General features: G+C 42.8%; 1 long non-coding RNA gene across 5 annotated transcripts in view; it reads right to left on the reverse strand.

The window, feature by feature from the left end:
* The window catches only part of LOC102148213 (uncharacterized), a 140,907-nt gene that overhangs the window by 34,597 nt on the left and 81,942 nt on the right, over window positions 1–24,368 (reverse strand). For 4 of the 5 annotated variants that reach the window (XR_011441018.1, XR_011441017.1, XR_011441020.1 and 1 more), the window contains one exon: window positions 24,251–24,358. This is a non-coding gene — a long non-coding RNA (uncharacterized lncRNA). Of the gene's footprint in view, window positions 1–13,338; window positions 14,650–24,250; window positions 24,359–24,368 lie in introns of those variants that run through there. The other variant, XR_011441019.1, reaches the window with a different exon arrangement.

Consider the following 24,368-nt stretch of genomic DNA (forward strand, 5'->3'; position numbering starts at 1 on the left):
CCAGTCACTCTGAGCCTTTTATGAGAGATATGAAATCTCTTCTAGCAGCCTACTAGAAGCTCTCCGCTCTTCCCCAAGACCTTTGCTTCTATCTCATTGGCCAGAATTGTTTTTCCACACAGTGCCTAATAGCTGCGAGGGAGGTTGGAAAAAGAGAATTTTGTTCTTCCAGCCTTTAGAGAAGATGCAGGGAAGGATAAGCAGGTTGGGAATAGATGTTGGGTGAGCCAGCCACCAGGTTCTGCCTCTAAGAGTTCATCATACTAAAGACTAAAGATGCATTACAAATAAGATAGTGCTTACCCTTAAGGTGTTAACAGTTGAAGACAGACATGTAAATAAACAGTTTTATTGCATAAATAGGTGCAAAAAATTTTATATGTCCCAATGCAAAAATATGTAGAGGAGATGTTAGAGGCCTAAAGGAGAGAATGGCTGATTCCATGTAAAGTGGAGAGGGGTTGGGGGAGGCCAGGTAAGACTTCATTCAGGAAGTGATGTTGAAGCAGAGTCTTAGAAAGTGAATAGGGGCTGGCCCCGTGGCTGAGTGGTTAAGTTTGTGCGAGCTCTGCTGCGGCGGCCCAGGGTCTCACCGGTTCGGATCCTGGGTGCGGACACGGCACCGTTCATTAGGCCACGCTGAGGCGGCATCCCACATGCCACAACGAGAAGGATCCACAACTAAAGTACATAACTATGTACTGGGGGGATTTGAGGAGAAAAAGCAGGAAAAAAAAAAGAGATTGGCAACAGTTGTTAGCTCGGGTGCCAATCTTTAAGAAAAAAATAAAGAAAATGAACAGGTGCTCACTGGGCATTCAGAAGGTGAAATGCATTTCACGTAAAGGGAATGGGGACACAGAAGTGCAAACCCATGGGGTGCATTCCAGGAACTGCAAGCAGTTCATTCTGACTGAAGAGGAGGTCTGAGGGTAGGTGGTGGTTGGGGAGGCCTGACAGGAGATGAAGCTGGAGATTTGTGCTGGGGCCGAATCACAGAGGGTCTCCTATGTCCCACCAGGAATCTGGAAGCTCTTGTGACCTGGCCAGTGTCACTGAAATTGTGTCACCTAAGTTGTCTAGTGCAATCACAAAGTGGAAAGCATGTGAAAATAGTCCTAAATGCCTGTCACCTTTGTTGGATTTCCCTCTTTCACCTGTTTGCAGCCACAACTTAATTCCTGAGTGAGCCGCACAGCTACCAGCCCCACTGAGTACTTGCTGGATTAAAACTTGCCACCAACTCCTAAGGGAAGTTAGTGCATTTCTCTGGGCCTCCGTTTCTTTATCTATAAGACAATAATTATCCTCTGTGGTGTAGAACTTTACTTTTTCTTTTCCAAAATGTTTTCAGATGCATAATCCATGAGCATCAGTCTGATATAATTAAAGGGAAAACAACAACAATAACAAAGACTTTTGAGTCAGAAAGACTTGGGTTTGAATCCTAGTTCTCCTTGTGTTAGCTGAGTAACTATGTGAAAATGCCTTGAAGCTTGGTTTTCTCATGTATAAAATGAAAAATGCACCTATCAGTGCTTGGTGCATGGTTAGAGTCCAATAAGTAGCAGTATTTTCACATTCTTCTTAAAAATTTACATTTACCGTATAAGGTAGGTGGAATAGGTCTAATGTTACCCTAAAATTGAAGATCCAGAGGCTTACAGATATTGGTGATTTGCCAAAAGAGCAGCCAGCCAGGTAAGTGGTAGAACTGGGCTCAAAGCCAAGTCTAGACTAAAGTCAGCACTCTTTCCACTGAACCGTGCAGCCCCTCTCCTCCAAGGAAAAGGATGGGATTGGGATCTCTATGACGCCTGTCACTTGCATAGCTACATGAAGACATTACCTAGCCCCACACCCTCCTCAAATCTGAGCCCAAGGAGCACATAGCCTCGAGTTACTTCATGCTTTATAATAATTCCTGTGTGAGATGGGGCCACTCTCGCCCCCTGTCTAGCTTTGGCGTGACTGTAACCTGCAGGGCCAGCCAGCACACACTGACTCCACGCTAAGGTTCCAGATAGCCTCATGGCTGAAGGGCTGCAGTCTAAGAGGAAGAGAGGAGGGTGGGATTTCCTTGTTACGGGTAACACTACACAGCTTTCTGAGAAGCTTGTAAAATGCAAATCTTGGGGAAAAGACTGTCACTCTTAAAAAAATAATGAAAAGATGGGATCATGACACAGAAAGAGATGACTTTTACCAGGAGGAAGGAAAAAGAAAAAAGGAGGGAGTGGCTAGAGCAAAGGAAGACAAAAGGAAATTTGACACTTACAAGGTTGGTTTTGTTAATGCTGCGTGTTTATTTAAACAGAAGGTAAGCAAATGAAATATTTTTAGACTGATACTGCAGGGAGATAAAATGGAGTGAATGCTTTACAGAAATATTCTGAGCATAGCATTAGCACATATTTTCCTAAGAGTTATTTTCCTATTTTGTCTGAATAAATAGTAACCTACTACAGGTACAAACCCTGTGCTAGACACTAGGGAAATGGAAAAGAATGACTGAGACCCTGATCTCAAGGAAAGGTCAATACAGCAGAAAAGACTTACAAATGAACAGGTGATTACAGGATAGGCTGCTACCTTCTACACACTGGTCACTAATAGAGGACAGAGGAGGAAGCTCTTAAATCATGTTGGTGGATGGCCAAGGAATATTTATAATGACACTTATAGAGAACTCATTGTGAGCACTTACCATCTGTCAGGCAGTCTGCTATTGCTTTATGTGGATTATCTCATTTGATCCTTACAATAACGTAGTTACTATTTTATTATTTCATTTTTTAGGTAAGAAAACTGAGACATAGAGAAGTGAGATAACTTACTCAAAATCACAGGTAAATGGTGGATGGAAGATTTCCCAAGGAGAAAATGTGGGCTAAGTGTTAAAAAAATAATTTTAAAAAAATTCAAAGAGAAAAAGGATGTTGAGGAGGGAAAATGGGAGAGTATATTCTGTGCAGAAACAGCAGCAGGAAAGAGACTGGTCAGCAAGTGAGAGCAGGATGCAATTGAAGAACTACAAGTGGTTCAATGTTACTGGAGTGTTCTGTGCACGTCGGGTAATAGAAAGAGTTGAAGCTAGAAAGATAGGCATGGGTCCATTCACAGTGGGCTTGCCATGTCCTGCAAGTGTTTGAATTTTACCCTGAAATTGCTGAAGGATTAAGGAAGGAGAGCAACATAAGAGCAACAAAATAATAACAATAATAACATTGCAGTAGGCTGAATAATGGTCCCCCCAAGATGCTGACATCCTAATTCCTGGAACCTGTGAATATGCTATCTTACATGGCAAAAGGGACTTTGCAGGTGCGATTAACTAAGGATCTTGAGATGGGGAGATTTCCTGGAGTATTTGGGTGGGCCCTGTGTAATCACAACAGTCCCAAGCAAGTCAGAGTCAGCGAAGGAATTGTGTCAAGGGAAGCAGAGGTCAGAAGAGAGAGAGGTTGGAACATATTATGCTGCTGACTTTGACGATGGAGCAAGTGGCCGTGAGCTAAGGAATGTAGGCAGGCTCTAGAAGCTGGAAAAGGCAAGAAAATAGATTCTCCCTTAGAGCCTCCAGAAGGAATGTGGCCCTGCTGACATTTTGATTTTAGCCCCTTAAGACTCCTTTCAGACTTCTGACCTCCAGAACTACGGGATTATAAATTTGTGAACTTTTAAGCTACTAATTTGTTACAGTAGCAATAGGGAGCTAATGTAATTATTATAGCTACAATTTAAAGAGCATCTATTTTGTACAAAGTATTTTATATACATTAACCCTAAGCCCAGGGCCAACTTCATGGATGTTAACCTGTGCAATCTCACAAGGCCCCATGTTTAGAAGGGCCCTGCACTTGGTTTAATGCTCTGCTGTTGCTGTCTTGAAACTCTTAACAATTATTTAACAAGGGGCCATCCTGCATTTTCATTTTGCACTGGGCCCCACAAATTATGTAGCCTTTCCTGCCTAATCCCAGCACAAATCCTGAAAAATAAAGGTTATACCCATTTTACAAATAAAGAAACTGGGAATCTCAGGGAGGGAGTATAGCTCTGTAATAAATGCCTTGAGTCAGATGGTAGATTCTGTAACTTACCAGTCATGGGCCCTGGACAAGTTTATGAATTCCTTCTGAGCCTCATTTCCTCTTTTGCACAGTAATTATAATATTCACCTTGCAGAGTTGTCATGAGTTGTAGAAATAATATATGTGAAGTGACTACACAGTGTTGGTAAATAGTAAGGACTCAAATAGATAATTATTATTACTCAAAATCCCAGACTTGTTAAGGGCTGAATAAGGATTTCATGCCCATAATTTCCCCACTACTTCTCTTTTCTCTCAGACAGAAGATCATTCTGGCAGAAGAGGCATGGTAGAGGGTAAGACTAGAGGCAGAGAGTCCAGTTCAGAAATTGTGGCAATGTATTAGACAACTTCTGGAAAGACTGTCCATCTCATGCACTCTCTTTTTCTCTGATAATTGCCTCCAATACATGAAGGTCATCCTACAGCAGCTGTGTTTCCATCACCTGACTCAGCCTCTCCACCCTCTTTGTCTTCGCTGGTCCCAAGAATCTCCCAGAAATTTAGTATTTTGAACTGAGAGATACAGAGGCTGAGCACTGTTGGAACCAAGTCACATTCATAGCAGACCCACGAGAGAGGGTACATGGGCAACCTGCTTGCTGCTGAGGTCCCTGGAACCACCCTGGAAACTGCCCTTCCACAGTGATTGCTCAGTTCCTCCTTTCATTCCATGCTTGTATCCATTCAATACATCTTTTTCTTTTCCTTCCTAAAGTGACAGAATTACAACCAATAGAACCCAAACTAATATGTGCAACAATACCACAATTATTGGGAGAAATAACAAAAACATGAATCAAATTAGTGTAATAGGTTTGGAGACAAGAAGATGCACTTGAGTGACATTTAGGAATATGTAGGGTAGGGAAGGAGTTAGGAGTGACTTCCAGGTTTCTGACCTGGATTATTGGGTCAATGTTACTACCATCACAAAGATGGTGAATCTGGGAAAATATGGAGTGATTGGAGGGGGAAATATTGGACTTGACATGGCTAAGGGACATTGAAATGGAGATATACAGCAGGAAGTTAGATATGTGTATCTGGAATTCAGGAGAGAAGTCTGGGCTGGAGATAAAATTTGGGAGTTTTCAGCATTGACATAGTCATGCCATGGGGAGTGGATGAGTTTGCCCAGAGTGTTAAATGGAAAAAGAAGAATCCCAAGAATGAATCCTGGGGAATACCAATCTCTAAGAGGTGGGTAAAGAAAAAGAAACACTCAAAGGAGATTGAGAAAGAATGGTCACAGATGGAGGAGCAAAACCAGGAGTTATGCTAAATGAGGGGAGAGTTTGAAAAAGGAGGTATCTAAATCAGTTCAGCATTGTAGCAGCATTCTCTTCATCTATGGCTGAGGATACAACCATCCTATCAAGCATAACTGAACTATGCTCCCACACCCAGGAAATTCCTTTAAGCTCCATCTGCCACCCTTTGCTTTGATCCTTAGATTCTCCCACACTGCCTGGCCTCTTTAGATCAATAATGATGATCTATGTGATGGCCATAAAAACACGGTAAGCTTACCAACAGTAAAAGAAGTGCCAATTGAAACAACCTTAAGCTTCTATTATATGCTATATTATTAGTGTGCATGAATAAAGCAATCAAGCCTTCTGTTGGCAGAGGCTAAGAGGAAGTAGGCAGGCATGAGCTTTGTAGGCGGTATTTTACACAGTCAACTTTTGCAGAGTTATCTGGAAAGCAGCAGCAAAGCTATGTGTGCCCTTTGTTCCACTTGGGAACATACCTCAAGGAAATAAGCTAAAGGAAAAAAGTAATAAGTCGTACAGATCCTAGTGCCACTACTTATAAAAGCATAAAACTGGAAACAATGCAAATCCTCAGCTTTAAAGTAAAGCTTAAACAATGTCAAACTAACTGCTTTGGAACACTGTGTAATCATTAAAAATGACAACCATGTGGATATGGAAATGTACCTAAGAAATAATGTTAAGTGAAAAAAGCAAGGCACTAAGTGCTGGTGAAGGTGTGGAGAAACTGCACCCTCATATGCTGTTGATGGGAATGTAAAACGCTGCAGCCACTTGGGAAAGCAGTCTGGCAGTTCTTCAAAAGGTCAAATATAAAGTTACCATTTGACCCAGAAATTTCACTCCTAGAGAAGGAAAACATGCACCCACACAAAACTTGTACATGAATATTCATAGCAGCATTATTCATAATAGCCAAAAGGTGGAAATAACCCAAATGTCCATCAGCTGATGAATGGATAAACAAAAGGTGGTATATCCACACAATGGAGTATTATTTGGCCATGAAAAGGAGTGAAGTACTGTTAACGTGCTTCAGCCTAGATGAACCTTGAAAACATTATGCTGGGGGCCAGCCCCGCCGCAGAGCGGTTAAGTTCGTGTGCTCCGCTTAGGCGGCCCAGGGTTTCACCAGTTCGGATCCTGGGCGTAGACATGGCACCGCTTGTCAGGCCATGCTGAGGCAGCATCCCACGTGCCACAACTAGAAGGACCCACAACTAAAATATACAACTACGTACTGGGGGGATTTGGGGAGAAAAAACTAAAAAGAAGATTTGCAACAGTTGTTAGCTCAGGTGCTAATCTTTAAAATAAATAAATAAATAGGCCTTCTTTAAAAACAAACATTATGCTATGTGAAAGAAGCTAGTTACAAAAGACCACATATTATATAATACCGTTTATATGAAGTGTCCAGAATAGGCAAATCTATAGAGACAGAAAGTAGATTAGTGGTTGTTTAGAGTTGGGGGTGGAGGGAGGGAGAATGGGAGGATTGTGGGGGGGTGATAGCTAAAGGGTACAGGGTTTCTTTTGAGGTGATAAAAATGTTCTAAAATTGATTGTGGTGAGGATTGCACAATTCTGAATTCACTAAAAATCATTGACTTGTACACTTTAAATGGGTGAACTGTATGGTATGTAAATTATCTCTCGATAAAGCTGTTAGAAAAATTTTACTTTTTTTGGTGAGGAAGACTGGCCCTGAGCTAACACCTGTGGCAGTCTTCCTCTATTCTGTATGTGGGATGCTGCCACAGTGTGGCTTGATCAGCGGTGTGTAGGTCTGTGCCTGGGATCCAAACCCATGAACCCCTGGCCACCAAAGTGGAACGTGCAAATTTAACCAGTATGCCATAGCACTGGCCCCCACAAAAATTATTCTAAAAAATCATTGAACTTTATATTTACAACAGTTGAATTTTATGAAATATACATAATACTTCAATAAATATTTTTTTTTAAAAAAAGCAAAGCACAAACTGGTTGTTGTTTTGCATACATCTGTATTTTGTAAAATAACAAAGACTGGAAGAGACTGAGAGTCAGTCGAGGTATAACACAAAGATTCTAGATTTGAAATTAAAAGGCTAGGTTCCATTCCTCATCCTGCCATTTCTAACCATGTGACCTTGGGCACATGGTGGAAACCCTCTGAGGCTTAGTTCCTTCATTTGTACAATAGGGATATTAGTTCCTACCTCATATGTTTATTTTAAGGCATAAATGTTTAGTGGGTTCATTTTCTTGCCCTTTCAGATTGTTGAAGCATGAGGTTAAGAGAATATGGCAATAAAAAGTGAGATAACATATGTGAAAGGGATTTGAAAGTGAAATCTTCCATAAAAGAATAAGATAATCCGGATCCCCATTCCACACTGTGGCTGAGGAAACAGCACCAGCATAGCGTCAGTCTCAAAAGGGAAGGACACTCCTTTTGCCTACATGCCTTGAAAAATGCCTTTATAACTGACTGTGTGGAAATTAAGAAAAGCTTTCCAAATTCTGAAAATGTACACTAGTTAAAAGGTAATTTGGGGGCGACAGAAAGGAGCTAAGGTGTGTTAATGCCAAGTTACCATAGCAACATGTTCTGGCTCTATCTTCCCATTCCTGAGCCTACCCCCAGATGAGACGATGAGCCCAGTGAACACCGGAACTAAGCCATTCTACATGAAATTATTTTCTCCACATGCAGATGGAGGGGGGCATTTGCACTTCTCCACAAATACTGTTTGAAGGGAGAAGCCCTCTGAAGTTTTACAAGATTTTTTCTTTCTTCAAAATCAGAATCAAGATCCTATACACCCCTCACAATACCTGGCATGTGCTAAGTACTCAATATATAGTTGTGTAATGAATGAATGATCAGAATTTACCCAGAAGTCCAAGGTTGGAAAAGAATACCATAGTTTATTAGAAAAAGGAGTCTAATATATTGGACCCTAGGAATTTCAGAAAGGAGGTCTAAATTCATACTCCACATAATTTGGTGTCTGTTCCAAGCCACATAGTTTTTTCACATCTGGATCTGCCCCATTAATTAAAGTGCTTCAGCCCGTAGCAAATTCCCCTCAAATATCACACTTATTATTCTGAAAAGACAAGTGTCACTCCACAAGTGTTATTCAACCTGTTATATCTCACACATTTCAAATGCTGTCCTCCACCCTTCCCAGTTCTGAGGCCTGATCTTGGTAGAGAAGGGAGCCTGACCCAGCTCACATCTGGGTAAATCGTTTCCTCTTCATAGCAGGCAGAGGCAAACATCCTGAGTGCCAGGAGGGCTGTTTTTGAAATCATTCTTGTGGAATTAGAAAATCTTCCTCAACTCCAGGAGCCAGGCTCTCCATCCCATCATGGAGTCAGGCTTTGAAAGGGACTCAGAGCTCAAGATAAACTTCATATCTGCTCCCTCTTCACCCTAAAATTCTCACATTTTTGGCACAACCTGTGGGCCCCCTCTCTCCTGGAAGACCTTTCCTTCTTGTGATCTCAGCCACTGTAAGAAACCCCTCAGGTCAAAGAGGAAGAACAGAGAGGTGTCCTCATCGTCACCAGACTTGCCGAGAACTGCTTCAAGCCAGCAATCACAGCACCTGTTGACCGCTGAGCAATGACACCTGGCAAATGTGATCTCAGTTAATCCCCACAACAGTCCCGGAAGGCAAGTAGTATTGATTCCCGTTTTACCTTGGAGGAAATCGAGGCTCAGAGAGGCCTTATAGTTAGTCAGTGACTGAGCCATTATTTAAACCCAGAACTGACTGAGTACAGGGTTGATTGCATCGGAAACACCTAAAACGAGCAGAAGCAGCAGTAAGCTTGGGCCAATACCACTATCCACCAGAGATTTTGGGGGAGAGCAAGGGAAGAAAAACCTGGCTCTGACAATGCCTTAGTAACACTTAGACCTTATGAATACTAATTTTAGACCGTAATCATAGTAGCATATGTGTCGTGGTTGGTGGCAGTAGGAAAGGACTGTACAGGAAGTACCAGGACCAGATTCTGGTACCCAGATTCAGATTAATTGGGAAGATCAACCCATACCAGAGGTGGCTCTGCCTCTACACTCCTTCCTCCACTCCCTTTCCACCCATCTAGACCCATCTTCTCTGTGAAAGCTTTCCTGTCCCCCGACATGAACCCCAGCATCAATTCCTTGCTATATGTTCTTTCCACTTTGTTGTGTCTCGGTTATAGCCCTTCCTTATCAGATTTTATTTTAGTATTTTATTTATCTTTCTTCCCTACCTATCTAGAGCACCTTGAGGTAAGCACCTGTGTCTTAGTCATCTTTGCACCCAGCACCTTGAACAGTTCCTGGTAAATAAAAAGTCTCAAGTCAATGTTGCTACTCGATAAACCATGACCTTCTCCTAGTCTTATTTTTCCAGTTTTAAACCAGTACCCTTGCTATCCCCACATCCTGACTCGGATGGGAATTTTGAGCATCTTGTATAGGACATTTGTCAGGGATTACATTTTTTATTGTCTGCCCAGCATCTGAGCCCCCTTTGTCTGTCTAGGGGAACTGCCATTGCATGAGACATGGGTCTCATGGGAGGCAGAGTATGTCTTCCCCTTATGGAAGTTGGAAAAGAGGTCAGACAGTTGCCCTTCTCGATTCCTGGCAGCTGAAGTGCACGCATATGATCTAAGCTTGGCCCAGCTGATGCCCTGCCCAAGACTTTGAATTTAAAGCAAACGGCACAAGAAAGAGAGACCATTTAGAATTTGTGCTGGGGGCAGCACTGTTGTCCACTACTCAGTCGGGAGTGGCAACAGCATCTTAACTGGGATGTTTCTGTGTTGTGGTCTCCTTTGGTTCATGTCGATTTTCCAAGCTTGATTCTCTAGCCTTCCTGTCAATCCTGTGGTCTTCCGGATATCTCTCAAGTAAACTCCTTTCCTGATTAAAACAGCCAGAGGTGGCTTCTGTTATTTGCAAGCAAGAGCCCTGACTGATATGGGTGGTGGGTCCATAGTATGTGGTCCTGGATCCTGGGAAACCAAAAACCAACAAGAACTTCTCTCTGATCCAAACCCAAGACAGAGATACAGGATTACCTTTCAGTCTGCTGTACTTTTAGTTTCCACATCCATTATCACATTTCATCCTCACAACATCTCTACCTGTAGGCAGGGTGTGGGGGGGGGGGGGGGGATAGGTAGTAAAACAAGATTTTAAGATGCGAAAAGTGAAACTCAATGAGACTAAATGTCTTCCCTGAGGTCTCCAAACTGTGGCAGAACCCAGATTACAATCTAAATTTCTTAATTTCCAACCCAAGGATCTTTCACCAAAATAACGCTGAATGAATAACTTGTTGTTTTGTTTTTGCTTGAGGAAGATTAGCCCTGAGCTAACATCTGTGCCAATCCTTCTCCACTTTATATGTGGGTCACTGCCACCGAATGGCTGACAAGTGGTATAGGTCCACGCCCAGGATCCAAACCTGTGAACCCAGACCACCAAAGCAGAGCATACTGAATTTAACTACCATGCCACAGGGCAGGCCCCTGTATTGAATTTTTTAAAGTATTTAAGTATATTCACAAATATTCATCAAGGATGTGTTATTTGCCAGTCATTGATTAGGACAATGGGCTCCCTCTATTATGTTTTCCGAAAAGTACTGTATCAATAGAACATATACATTCATAATAGTTTCCAATTAGGAAGCAGTGTAATATTGTTGCCAAAACCTAAACCAGACTGCTTGGGACCAAACCCTGGCTCCCCTACTTACTACCTATGCATAGTACAATCTGTCAGTGTCCTCCTCATGAACTCTCAGCCCTCACCCCTACGCCTCGAGGTCTGCTTACCGAGAACACCTGTGACTCCCTGTGTGACAAACACGCTTGGCCCTTGTGCAAGGGAAGCTAGGAATGCCAGAGTTAACTTCCCAGCAACAGTCCTCAAATGATAGAGGGAGATTTGGTGTGAAATACCCCAGCTTCCTCACCTCTTGGTGGGAATAACTCTGAGGAGTATTCCTCGCTGTCTTCCAAAATTCCCCAATGGAACTGAGCTCCAGTTGCCCTCAGTGGTAACCTGCTTGATAGCACACAGTTTCCTGCCTCCTTCTCTCCACTCATTTCCCTACCCCTTGACTGGCATTTCTGGGATCACCCCCTAAATAAACTACTGGTACTTGAATCTTTTTCTCGTGGTCTGCTTCTGGGGGATCCCAAACTAAGACACCGTGTGACCCTGGAAAAATTACTCAAATAACAACCTATAAAATGAAGATAATATTACTTACCTCATAGGGGCAAATTCATGAAAGAACTTAGCCTGATTCCTGGCACGTAATCAGCACTCGGTAAGTGCTAGCCATTGTTATGTGTGCAGCACTTTTGGTTCTCAGAGAACTTACCCACACATTCTTTCACTTCTTCCTCTTCAATCAGAGTCTCGCTTTCCTCTCTAGCTTCATCTCTAGCCATCCCACTACACTTCCTGCCTCACTCCATGCCAGACGCTGTTCCTTACTTCAGCCCTGCTCTCCTGTGGGCACATCTCTGAAATGACCAATCCCTTTCACAAATTTGAGACTCAGCACAGGCTGCCCTCCTTGCCTGGGCCTACTTCTCCCGCCCCAGATTTATCTCCTAGTGATGGCTACCTGTCTATCAAGCCTCCACTGAGGTTTACCTCCTCTAGGAAGTGTTCTCCACTCTCTTTCCTTCCTCTTCTGTCCGCACCACACCCACACCCACATCCGCAGAAACACGTACGTACCCTACCCACTGGGGGCATGCAAGGAGAACACCTAACCCAGGTGTACTCTCTCTCACTGCATATTACCTTGGACTGTAATCATTTGCTTTCCTACCTGCCTCCATCACTAGATTGTGAACATCTCTGCAGCAGGGGCTGTATATTTGTTTCTACGTTTCTGGTGCCTAGCATAGTGCCCATCTCAAAAACTGTAAAATTATTTTTAAAATAAGGGAATGAAAACAAACCTTTGAAGTAGGGATATTATCTCCATTTTTCAGTTGAGGAGACAGGCTCAAAATTTTGACTCCATTTAAGATTGTACAGTTAATACATGGCCGAAGAGGAGCTCAAAACTGTTCATTGGCTTCAAGGTTGAACATTTCTTCTACAACCCCACAGCTACGAGGACTTTTGTGCTAGAGATGCCCTTCATATCCTTCCTACTGTCACATCCTATTCTTAGAAAATTAATTCCATCCACAGGCTTGGAAGGAAGGCAGTTTTCCATTCCAAGTGACCCAGTCCTCAGCCATGGTTCATTGGCTCAGGAGTAGACATCTGACCCAAGAGGAAGCCCACTCAAACCCTCTCTCCTGGGAATCCAGAAAGATAGGACCAATTGGCTGTGGGCACTGGATCTGTTAGGTGGCAGAAATAAGGGCAACTGAGGTCGACATGTTGGGACTTCTGTTTTGGGTCATGAGATTACGGTCTGAACAACCCTGTTGACCACCAGTGTGGTCGATTGAGATCAGATAAGAGAGTTCATGCTTTGCCACCTAATGCTCTGTTTTTGAAAATAAAAGTGTTATCTTTTTAAAATAATGTGCATAATATTATAGATTAACATAGACCTAAAGAGCAAATGAAAGATTCAATTATAAGTATTAGTATTTATATAATTTCACACTTATCTCATTACTTTTTATGATTATTGGATCTACTGAATATAATCTGGGTTCTTCTACACATTTCCATTCAGCCATAAACACAGCACACAGTTAGAACTATATGTGAACCTGTTGAAGGAAAGTCAACTCATGTCACTTCTCTGACCCATAAGGTGCCACATGGTCTCTCCATCTGTTATGTAACCTCTCTGATCTCCTGTTACTCATGCCCTTGTTATACTGGCCTCCAAATTCCTTCAACATGCCAGCCACGTTTCTGCTTCATGGCTGTGTTAGTTTCCTAGGGCTGATGTAACAAACTACCACAAACTGGGTGGCTTAAAACAACAGAAATTTATTGTCTTACAGTTCTGGAGGCTGGAATTTCAAAAACAAGGTTTTGGCAGAGCCATGCTCCCTTTGGATCCTGTAAGGGAGAATCCTTCCTTGCCTCCTCCTAGCTTCTGGTGGTGGCTGTCAATCCCTGGCCTTCCTTGGCTTGCAGCTGCCTCACTCCGATCTCTGCCTCATCACCTGGCATTCTCCCTGCAGTCATACATATTGGATTGGGGAGCACCCTAAAGACCTCATCTTAACTCAATTACATCTGCAAAGTCCCTATTTCCAAATGAGATAACATTTCACGGGTCCCATGGACTAGAACTTCAATACATCTTTTTTTTTTTTTTAAAGATTGGCACCTGAGCTAACAACTGTTGCCAATCTTCTTGGGTTTTTTTCTGCTTTTTCTCCCCAAATCCCCCCAGTACATAGTTGTGTATTTTAATTGTGGGTCCTTCTAGTTGTGGCATGTGGGACACCGCCTCAACGTGGCCTGATGAGCGGTGCCATGTCCGTGCCCAGGATCCGAACCAGTGAAATCCTGGGCAGTGGAAGCGGAGCGCATGAGCTTAACCACTGGGCCTCGGGGCTGACCCCATTCAATATATCTTTTGAAGGATACAATTCAACCCACAACAATGGCCTTTACAGCTGATCCTTCTGCCTGGCTTGCTCTTTTCCCACATGTCAGTATTGCTCACCCTCTCACTTCCTTCTGGTCTTTACTCACATATCACTTTCTGGGTGAGGACTTCCCATGGCCACCTTACCACTGAAATGGCAACATCCATCCCTCAGTATTTCCTAGTCCCCTTCTCTGCTTTATTTTCCTCTTTAGCACTTGTCATTAGCATATTATATGTTGTATTTCACTTATTTATATTGTTTATTGTCTGTCTCCCCTGGTGGAATGTAAACTCCAGGAGGGCAGGGATTGTTGTGGGTTTTGTCCACTGCTGTGGCACCAGCATCTACAACAATGCCTGGCACAAGGGAGACTTGCTGAATGTGTACAAGAATCTCCACGTCCGAAACCCTTCATGGCACGTGTTCAGAGCTCAAGACTGCTGCAGCTCCACTGATGATCAGAGTCTCCACAGACCTTCTTCTGTAGCCACAGGCTTTAACTCCCTAAACATGAAGCCAAGTGTCTTGGTTCCCCATACAGAGGAGTCGGAAGGGGAAATATCTCAGCCCCCAAGTTCTGGTTGTTGGAACTCATGTCCGCCAGGCATATCTGAAGGAAGAGTAAGGCAGTGTCTCCCCTATCTGGTCTTTGGTTTCTGGATTTTCCTCCTCTTCATCTACGAAATGGAATAGAAGGAAAGGGATTAGGGCTATGGAGTCTCTAAGTTTGTCAAAACAAAACCCTCTTCTGATCTTTTCTGTCCACGTGATGGCTTTTCTATCTTCGCCAGACTTCCTTCTTTCTCCCCTGATGCTGACTTAGAGTTTCACGAGGACTTTCCATCCAGTGGTTCCCCCAGCAGCTGACACTCACACAGCTAGTTCGGAATTCTGGTATGACTCTTGGGGTTGTAAAACTTTCAGCCTTTAGTATTGTGATGGCTAATTTTATGTGTCAATTTGGCTGGGCCATGATACTCAGATATTTGGTCAAACGTTATTCTGGATGTTTCTGTGAGGGTGTTTTGGATGAGATTAACATTCAAATCAGTGGAGTTTCAGTAAAGTAGATTGCCATCCATAATGTGGGTGGGCCTCATCTAACCAGGTGAAGGCATGAACAGAACAAAAGATTGACCTCTCCAGAGCAAGAGGGAATTCTGCCAGCAGATTGCCTTTGGACTTGAACTGCAACATTGACTCTTTTCTGGTTCTCTAGCCTGCTGGCCTACCTGCAGATTTTGGACTTGCCAGCCTCCATAACTGTATGAGCCAATTCTTTAAAATCTATCTATCCATCTATTTATCTGTCTGTCCGTCTATCTATCTCTCCTATTGGTTCTGTTTCTCTAACACAAACATTATCAGCATTTCGTACAGAATGAATCCTTTAGACAACAGTGAAACAGAACTTCCTGGTATTTTCTGACACAGAGTTAACATATTCTGCTTCTTATGAAAAAGTAAAACTCAGGCAGCATGTTTTTTTCTAGTCCTGGGGGTCCAGTTATGAGACCGAGAGCCTCCGTGGAGAGGGGGGCTTACAAAAGACATAGAAGATGGAGTTCCAGAGAATGAGGAAACTAGTTTATTACCAACAGACCACGCTCAGTTCCAGAAAAGACAGGGTAGGAAAACATTCACTTTCTCCAATAATCAAGAAGCCAAGAAAGCTTTACTGAGTTGGGACAGAAGGGAAGGAAGATAATGCTTTTCTTCGCTTCCTGAATAACTTCAGATCAGGATCTTAATTGAAAAGTAGAATTATTTTCTTTATCTGGTTTTGCCATGGACTAGCTGTGTGACCTTCAGCAAAATACTACCCTTCTCTGGACCTTCATTTTCTCACTGTTAAAATGAGGTAGTTGAATTAGATAATCTCTCTCAACCACACCAAACTCTAATTCCACGCATAGGGCCTAACATTTAGTAACACCTAGCACATCGTGGACCTTATAAATACCAGCACTGAATGAATAAATGAGGGTTAAAAAAAACTATGTAGGTAACTTTTGAAGAGAAATCAAGGAATGTCATCCCGTAGAGTCACATAAAAGAAGTTTTTAATAAACTCGAAAAATCCTTATTTTAATCAAAAAGGCATTTCCTGAAATTTGTTTTATATATTCAGAGCACTAGATAGTGAGGTACAAAGTTATTTTGACCAACTCTGTGCCCCTGAGGGTCTCACCATTTTGTTGGGGTGACAGGAAGTGCATACCAAAGATGCCAAATGACGACAGAAGGAACGTCTGCAGAGCCTGGTTAGTGGTATTTATATTCTAAGGTCTCACAGTTTCCAAGGTTCATGGATAAATTTGAGAGGGGGAGGACCAGCTGAGTGACCTCATGTGGTCCCAACTTTTCCACTCCATCTTTACGACATTTTCTGTCTCCATCCTAAGCCGACCAAAAAGTGCAGCAGCAGGGTACTCATCCGCTGCCCCCCATACCCCCTGGAGCTGCAGGCAGGTAAAAACAAATTGCCCTCTGCTTTTCTGTCCTGCCCCAGATTCTTTAGTCAAGTCAGACTTTTGCCCAGTTCAAGCCGAGAATTGTTCTGTATCAGCTAACTCCCTGAAAGTCAGCTGACTAATAGTTTTCTATCTTCATTTTAAAGCAGCCTAGAAAAGTCTTGAGTTTCTGGAAAGTCCCTCTGAGTCACAGCTCAGAAAAACCTTTACATGTCATCCTATTTTGACATAAAAAGGCCTTCAGCTTTTAGACCAGAAGAGCAGCCTCCTTGTTCTCAAATAAAGTGAGTGTGGCTCCAGACCCTGACACAGGCAGGCCTGCCTCCTACTTCCAGCCGCATCACTTAGGGACAGTGGGTGTTTGACGTGCCACTTCTCCTCTCTGAACGTTAGTCGTCTTCTCTGTACAGGGAGGACTATAACAACCCCACACACACACTCCCCCCCGCCACCTCACACCCTGCCACATGGTTATTCTGCGAATTCAATGAGATCATGTATGTGATGGTATTCTGCACTATGCAAATGCAAGTTCTCTTTATCATCAGATTTGAGCTTTAATGAGTCATTTCAGACATCAGTTCTTGATGTATGTGTCCTTCGCTTAACCTCACCGCCAACTGTTTCTCCTCCTTTTTCTTTGCTTGTTTCTGGAAGAAATTATAAAGTTGGCCCTGTGCATACTCCTGAGTCTATTCCTATACCTTACCTAAAATCTTCCTGGCTCCAATCTCCCCTCCCAGTAGAGCCTACTAGCTCTTCCTTTCTCAGTCTGTCAATAATTATTCAGGATGTTTTCTCCCAGTCCACTCTATCACCATACACAGCTGCATACTTGACACTGGCATACTTAATGTTTGATCTAGTTGCTGTCATGTGTAGAAACCCAAACAACGATAGACTAAATGTCAAGAGTCCTGTGTTCCGGAATTAGCATTGTTTTTGATTATCCAGGGAGCACTGGGCCATTCAGTTTGATAAACATCTATTCAGGTTGGTGGTAGAGGGGGATGTTGCCTGCCGTGCATAAACTCAAAATTTTGTAGGTCACATGAATAAGGAAACCTCCAACTATGAGCAATGTGCTATATAGTAGCACACATACAAATAATATGTGTATACAGAGGAAGGAACATTTTAATCAACCTTCAAAGGTTGTAGAGGTACCACTTCAGAGAGAAGGAGGTGACATCTGAGCTAGGCCTTGAAGGATGACTAAGATTTTACAAGGCCAATAAGGAAATCAAGTGGAAAGAACAACATTAAGACATGAACAAAATAGTGTGATGCAGAAATGGGAAGAGTTTGGTGTGGCCAGAGCACAGGGTGCCTGGTAGGGAGGGCAGGAGATGAAACTAGAAGGAAGTTTGGGCTGAGGTTGTGCGGACCCAGCTCGTTAGGCTTAGACATTTGGGCCATATTTTCTCCAGCTCTTCTCAACCAGGGTTCCACAAGAATACTCAGCCCTCTTGACATAATGCACCCATTGGACAACTCAATTTCTCCCCTGTATACATAGAATGAGACTAGCTATATACGATCCTGGAGAAAATAGTCACTCAAATAATTTTCTGTAGGACTTGATTCTCACATGGAAACCCAGTTGAGAATGGCTGCTAGGCAATGATAAGCCATCCAACATTTATAGAAAGCAAGTGACATCCTCACGTGTCATAGAAACATTGCTCTGATGACAATGAGAAGAACGTTTTTAGAAAGAGTACAGGTAGAGGATAAGAGATGAACTAAAATTCTATTGCAATGATTCAGGTGAGTCATGATCAGGGCTCAGGATGATGACAGTAGCAATGGAGGAAAGGGACATCCCAGAGACATTTAGGAGGCAGAATGGATGGAATACTTCAGTGCTGTCTCCCCTGGCTTCCCAGCTATGATCTGGAGTCGCTTGCTCTCTTCAGCTGCAGTCTGGAGGCTTCCTGAGGAGTGTGAGAAATTCATCAGCTACAACCCACCATGGGAGTAGGGAATGCCGCCACTAATCTGGACTTTATTGCGCCTCTGGTGAACCCTGCACACCCTGATAGCCTCTGAGTTAAGACTTTTCTCTTTATGCCCCATCACCCTCCTGGACCTGTTGGTCCAGTCCTCACAACTGACCTTCAGCCTAATTCCCCTCTCCAGCAGCACATTTCCCCGCTGGGTCAGAAGCCCTGCCCCGAACTCCAGACTGCTCGGCTGGAATCCTGACACTCTGCTTCCCTATCCCAGCCCATTATTCTAGGGGCTAGGTCTGCTCCCTGGCCCCCACCCCCCACCCCGGCCCAATAATCCTGCAGCAGAGTTAACATTGCCAGCTTCAGTCCTGCTTGATCCTAGCTTCCTCCTCCTGCCCAACAGGCCCTGTGTGGCTGAGGTTCCATCATGCCTCACACCTAAACCGACCGGAGTTGAGAGATGGCCAAATCTCATCTGAGGCCCATTCTCTCATTTGTGACATGAGAGAGTTATTCTAGGTGACTTCTAAGGTAGCTGCTTTCCAACACTAACATCCTGTGTTTCTAAGTAGGCCAACTGTAAAAGAAGGCTGCACTGGTACAGAACAATCGAGGCTGGGAGTGAGTGAGTCAGACTCAGCAAAAGTGTCAAGTTAACTGAAGCCAAGAGATTAGAGGGCAGCACACCACTGGGCAGACAGCAGCTAGAGACTCAAGCCACAGATTAGCCTACCCAGACAGCTGTGTGGACAAGATGACTGACGCCACACCCAGTTTATTAGTCACATTTATCTTCAAGGAATTAACAACCTCATTTTGCATTCCCCCAAAGGACAATATTCACTTATGATCTAAAGCTATTTAGTATGATGATTGTAATTCTACCTTTGCTCATGGTTAGTGCTGGTGATTTCAGATTCAATATTATCCCATTAGTATTTTGCCCATTTCCTTGAAATAACCATCCAGTGAGTACTCTCTGAACTTCCTAAGTTCCTCCCGGAGGCTTCTCAGGGGATCTGAAAGAAGGATGCAGGTCTTTGGAGACCTAGGTTTGAACCCCACAGCTACTTGTTAGTCAGGTGATTCTGAAGAAGTCCACTAATCTCTCTGAGCTTTGGAAATAGGATAATAATACCTGCCTTGCAAAGCTGTAGCCCAGACTGAAAGTGCCTGGCACACAGAAGGTTCTCAATAAAGGAGTTCTCCCTCACACCAAGTCAGCTGCTTTCCATCTCTTTAAGTCTCTGTGCCCTCAGAATTGTTTCTCCAGGGCTTGTCTGGATTTTTTCCTTTTTCTCCTACCGGAGCCTACAAGGTCCCTACCGGTCCACACAAGTTCCTGCTTCAATTCCAGACCTACAGCATGCCAAGTCAGCATGAGCACTTCCTGGAGTAGGGGCTTTTTTTTTTTTTTCTGGTCAGGGCTGAGCAATCATAGGCCAAGAAAAATCTTGGTCAGAAGATGAGATCATAGCTGAAGTCTCTAAGAGCCCCATTGTCTCAGCTCCAGGGTCTGTTATGTCGAAGATGTAAATGCCAGTGCTGTGATTCAGAGCAGGGCCAGTCAGGAGATTTCAAGAGACAGTGGTGAAGTGGACAAGGTAGGGTTCTGCCAAGCTGCTGAGCACAGGAATTAGCTGTGGGACTCACATCTGTGGCTGACTAGGGGCTAAAATTCTTGGTTCTTCCTTCAAGGGGATTCTGGTATCAGGGACCAATGTAGACATGGGCTGAAAGAGACTTAGAGATCATTTAGATCTACTTTCTTTTACACAGATGGAGAAACTGAGGCCCAAACGAGGGAAATGACTTGCCCAAATCCACACAGAGAGAAAGGACCCAAACTGCACCTAATCCCAGGTCTCTAGATTCGATGTCCACAGGTGTGTCCGTTATCCTATGAAAAAATGGTGGTTGTTAAAATTCAACACCTTGCGAACACTCAGTAAATTTTATTGTTGAATAACAAGTGGAGGGAATGTTTGCTAACAGGATTTCTAAACAGGAGAGCATTCACTAATTCACTAAATATTTGTTGAGTCTCAGAAGGTAAGGAAGGGCCACTTTGTGAAGGATGTGAATGCCATGCTTAGGAGTGTGACTTCTATTTTGTAGGCAACCTGAAGCCGTCAAAGAGTTCAGAGGATTGACATGATCAGTTTTAGAGATATCATTCTGGTAGCAGAGAAGAGGATGGATTGGAAGCTGTCAGGTTAGATGCATGAGGATATAGAAGGCTTTTAGAGTGGACATGATTGACTGAGGTGTAAAGAAGGGCAGTGGCAGTAGGACAGAGAGAAAGCAGGAGAGCCAAAGCGCATTTCCTTTTTTTTTTTTTATTGAGGTACCATTGGTTTATAACATTATATAAATTTCAGGTGTACATCATTATATTTTGATTTCTATGGAGATTACATCATATTCACCACCCAAAGACTAATTACCATCCATCACCATACACATGTGCCTAATCACCCCTTTCACCCGAAGGTCATTTCTTAAATGCAGTCAATGGGGCCTGTGGTCAGGGGGACGACAGGTGTGCCAGAAGGGGCAGAAGGCTGGGCCCTAGGCCAGCCGAAGCACAACCCCTCAAGACCTTACACTCCTGCCTAGGGTCCCAGACTGACCAAGTAGACTTCATTCATTGCAGGGCAGCTGTTTGATGGCCACAGCACTGGTCAATAATAGTCACTGACGTTCTTACTGTGTGATAAACCAAGGTGGTCTGTTTCCCCAGCAAAGATGGTTGGTTGTGACACAGATAGGAAGTCCTTTTAAAAGTGTTATCTACTTAGAAGCCTTCAGGTAACAGTAAAAATTCTTAAAAATTAAATCTTCTAGTTTCTACACCTTGGCTGGATAATGTAAATTTCCTGGTAAAAGGTAAGTAGCATCCACTACTGGCTATGGAGGTCACATATTATAACAGTTAATGGAATTTTGTGTCAGGCAGTCCTGGGTTGAGTCCAGACTGGTAATCACGAGCTGTGTAACCTTGAGCAAGTCACTAAATCTCTTTGTTTCCTCAACCATAAAATGGGGATAATAATGGTACCTGTCTGAGAATTGTTGTCCTAACAATATGAGAAAATGCATTTTAAGTGCTCAGCACAATGCTTGCCACAGAGCAAGAGCTCAAGCAGGGTCAGCTATTGTTAATTTTAATATCTCTACTGAATTATTTTGTAGCATGGTATACTTAAAAAAAGATCACATTTGTAAGTACAAGAAAATTTGTGTTAAACATTTTTTAAAGCTTCCTGTTTAGATATTGCGTTTTAACCAAATTTTAAAGATTCATGGATGAGTGGTGGGACAACAGAACATTGGGTACATCCATATGCAGATTTTATAAATGTATGAAAGCATTTGCTTTACTTTCCAAAAATTTTGTGTTCAAAAAGTAATTTTGTTATTGATTTGCTGGGTGACTTTGGATAAGTCTGTTTAACCTTTTAAGCTTTTTTGGCTTCCTCTGCAAAGTAAGTGGGCCTAGACTACATGGTTTCTAAAGGCCCTACCAATTCTAAAATAAGTACATGGACTTATTCCACACTCTAATTACATATTACCTGCATAGCTACAACAGTAAGTCAAATCCCAATTATTTTTAAAGAAGTACTAAGGCCCTTCATGATTATCAAGGATTATTGCCAAGAATCTGACACCATCCAATATTACGATGTGTGCACTTTTTAATCTAATGGTTCGACAGTGTATAGCTGACCTGGAACATTTGGAAGGATATTCTAGCTGACAAACAACCAGAACTTGAGACCCCTTGCACTTGCTGGTCCCTGAGGGAAAGTGACTTTTTTTGAACTTTCTCATCTGTTCATTTGTATTGTCAAAGTTTCTCTCTGAGAGTGGTGTTTGGTAATAAGTTAATCAATTTGGCAAGAACTGGGAACAGGTTAGTAAAGATGTTCTTTATGAGCAAACCTTTTAGGTCCATCTCCAGCTCACCCCTCTCTGCCCTTTTTCCCACTGCTTTGCTCGAGCACATTCTGACACGACCACGCCGATCTTGGCTGTTTCCTTAGATCCTGTGTGTTTACCACTTGATGTTTTACTAATACTGCTCTCAACCTGAAAACACTTCTTTTTCTTTGAATTCTTCCTCCGCTCTCACTGCCAATATTTGTACGTCCAAATCCTCCCCATCCTTAAAGGCTTAGTGCAAATGTCACCTGTCCATAAAGTGTGGGTAATCTTTCTCCTTGGGTGCAGTGAATTATTCCCTCAGTTAGGCTCCCAGAACACTTTTGGAATGTACCTCTCAGGTGGTCCCCGGCACACAGAATAACACAGTGGGAAGGCACACAGGGTCACTTGAGTTCAAATTCCTATTGGCCCCTTAGCTGTAGTCTTGGGCAAGTATAAACCTCTCCAAGCCTCAGTTTCCTCATCTGTAAAATGGAGCTAATGGTAATACCTTCCTGATAAGGTTTTTGTTAGGTTTCAATGTGCCAGTACATGTAAAGCATTTATAATATTGCCTTGCCCATAGTGAGTGTTTAAGAAATGCTAGCTATCATTACTTCTCTCCTTCTGTCTTATTTTACAGATATAATATCCCTGTCTTATGTTTCCTCCTAGACTCTACACTGTTGAGAGGAGAGGATTTGCGCTTGCTCATTTTTTGTAGCTCCTTTTGTGCCTAGAACTTATCACACAAAACTAGACTTTGGAAAACTTAGGCCCAAGTCCTTCTTCCCTTTTCATCCTTAATAGTCACAAGACGACTTTAATCATGAAATAAGCTATTCCATGAATAAAGAAGCTTATTGTAATTAAATGTCAAATTGGACATTAGACTAAACAGTCTATAGTCAGTTGCACGCCAATGCTTGTGGTAAGCACAGGGCTTTTGAAAGAATGTCACATGTGGTGTACAGCTATTTGACTCAGGGCTCTCAACTCCTAGTCCTGGCCTCATTCCACCACTCCAAGCAGCCAGATTCTGTCACCTTTGCTTTCCATGGTGGTGGCTCAGCCTGGCTCCAGCTGGCCATGCACAACGATGACCAAAGCTATCACAGAGTACAGCTCACTCTACAGGAAGCAGCCTCACCCAGAATCCATGCATAAATTGGTGATCAAATCTGTACTAAAGGAAAACATTATGTGCTACTCCTGCAGTACAAAGTTCAGTTGTAGTCAAGATTTCAGGTCAAATTCAGATCTGTTTCTGAGATATTTTCCATAGACATTTCTCACATTTTTGCAGAGATACTTCTTGGTCTGTGTTAATGGTTTCGTGCCAAACAGCAGTTTACCCAACACTGTGATTCATTTATTTGTTTCCTATACACTGTTTGACTTTTCTCATATTTGACTTTGGCTGAGGACTCTCAGCATATGCTTTACATGGCTAGTCAGTCAGACTTTTAAATATTTTTGGATTTTAATTGAAAAAAAATTCAGACCAAAGGCCATGATTTTTCTAATAATAAATCAGGGACTACTCATTTTCTTTTTAGAGAGTATTAACTTCAATTTAATTCTCTTCCATGAAATTTCACAGCATTAATGTTAAAACATAATTCAGGTCAAGTATAATATCAGCTCCTGGTGTGTCATTAATAGTTCCTAGTTCATGAATAAGAGCCATACAAAGTAGCACAGGCCCACAGAAATGGGCCTGGGGAAATTAGGCCAGACAGAGTTCAAAGAAATTAAGGTATAAGATGCTGCATTCTACCTATTCTCAGGAGCAGCATTTCTTTTCTCACGGCTAACCTTAGACAGAGGCAAAGTAGGCGCTGGCCTGTAGCATGGAGTGGTACTGAAAGTCTCAAAAGTTGGTTCTCCAACCTGCCTCTTAAGCTTGGCATTCCTACCTTTAGAGTGGAGTTCCATTGGCCGAAGTGTGCTCCGGAGACTTCAGTCCATTCCTTTACTAATTCATTCATTCATCAAATGTTTATTAGTACCACTATGTACAGGAACTGGGGAGAG

This window comes from Equus caballus, chromosome 7 (genome assembly GCF_041296265.1).
Source record: "Equus caballus isolate H_3958 breed thoroughbred chromosome 7, TB-T2T, whole genome shotgun sequence".
Classification (NCBI taxonomy): domain Eukaryota; kingdom Metazoa; phylum Chordata; class Mammalia; order Perissodactyla; family Equidae; genus Equus; species Equus caballus.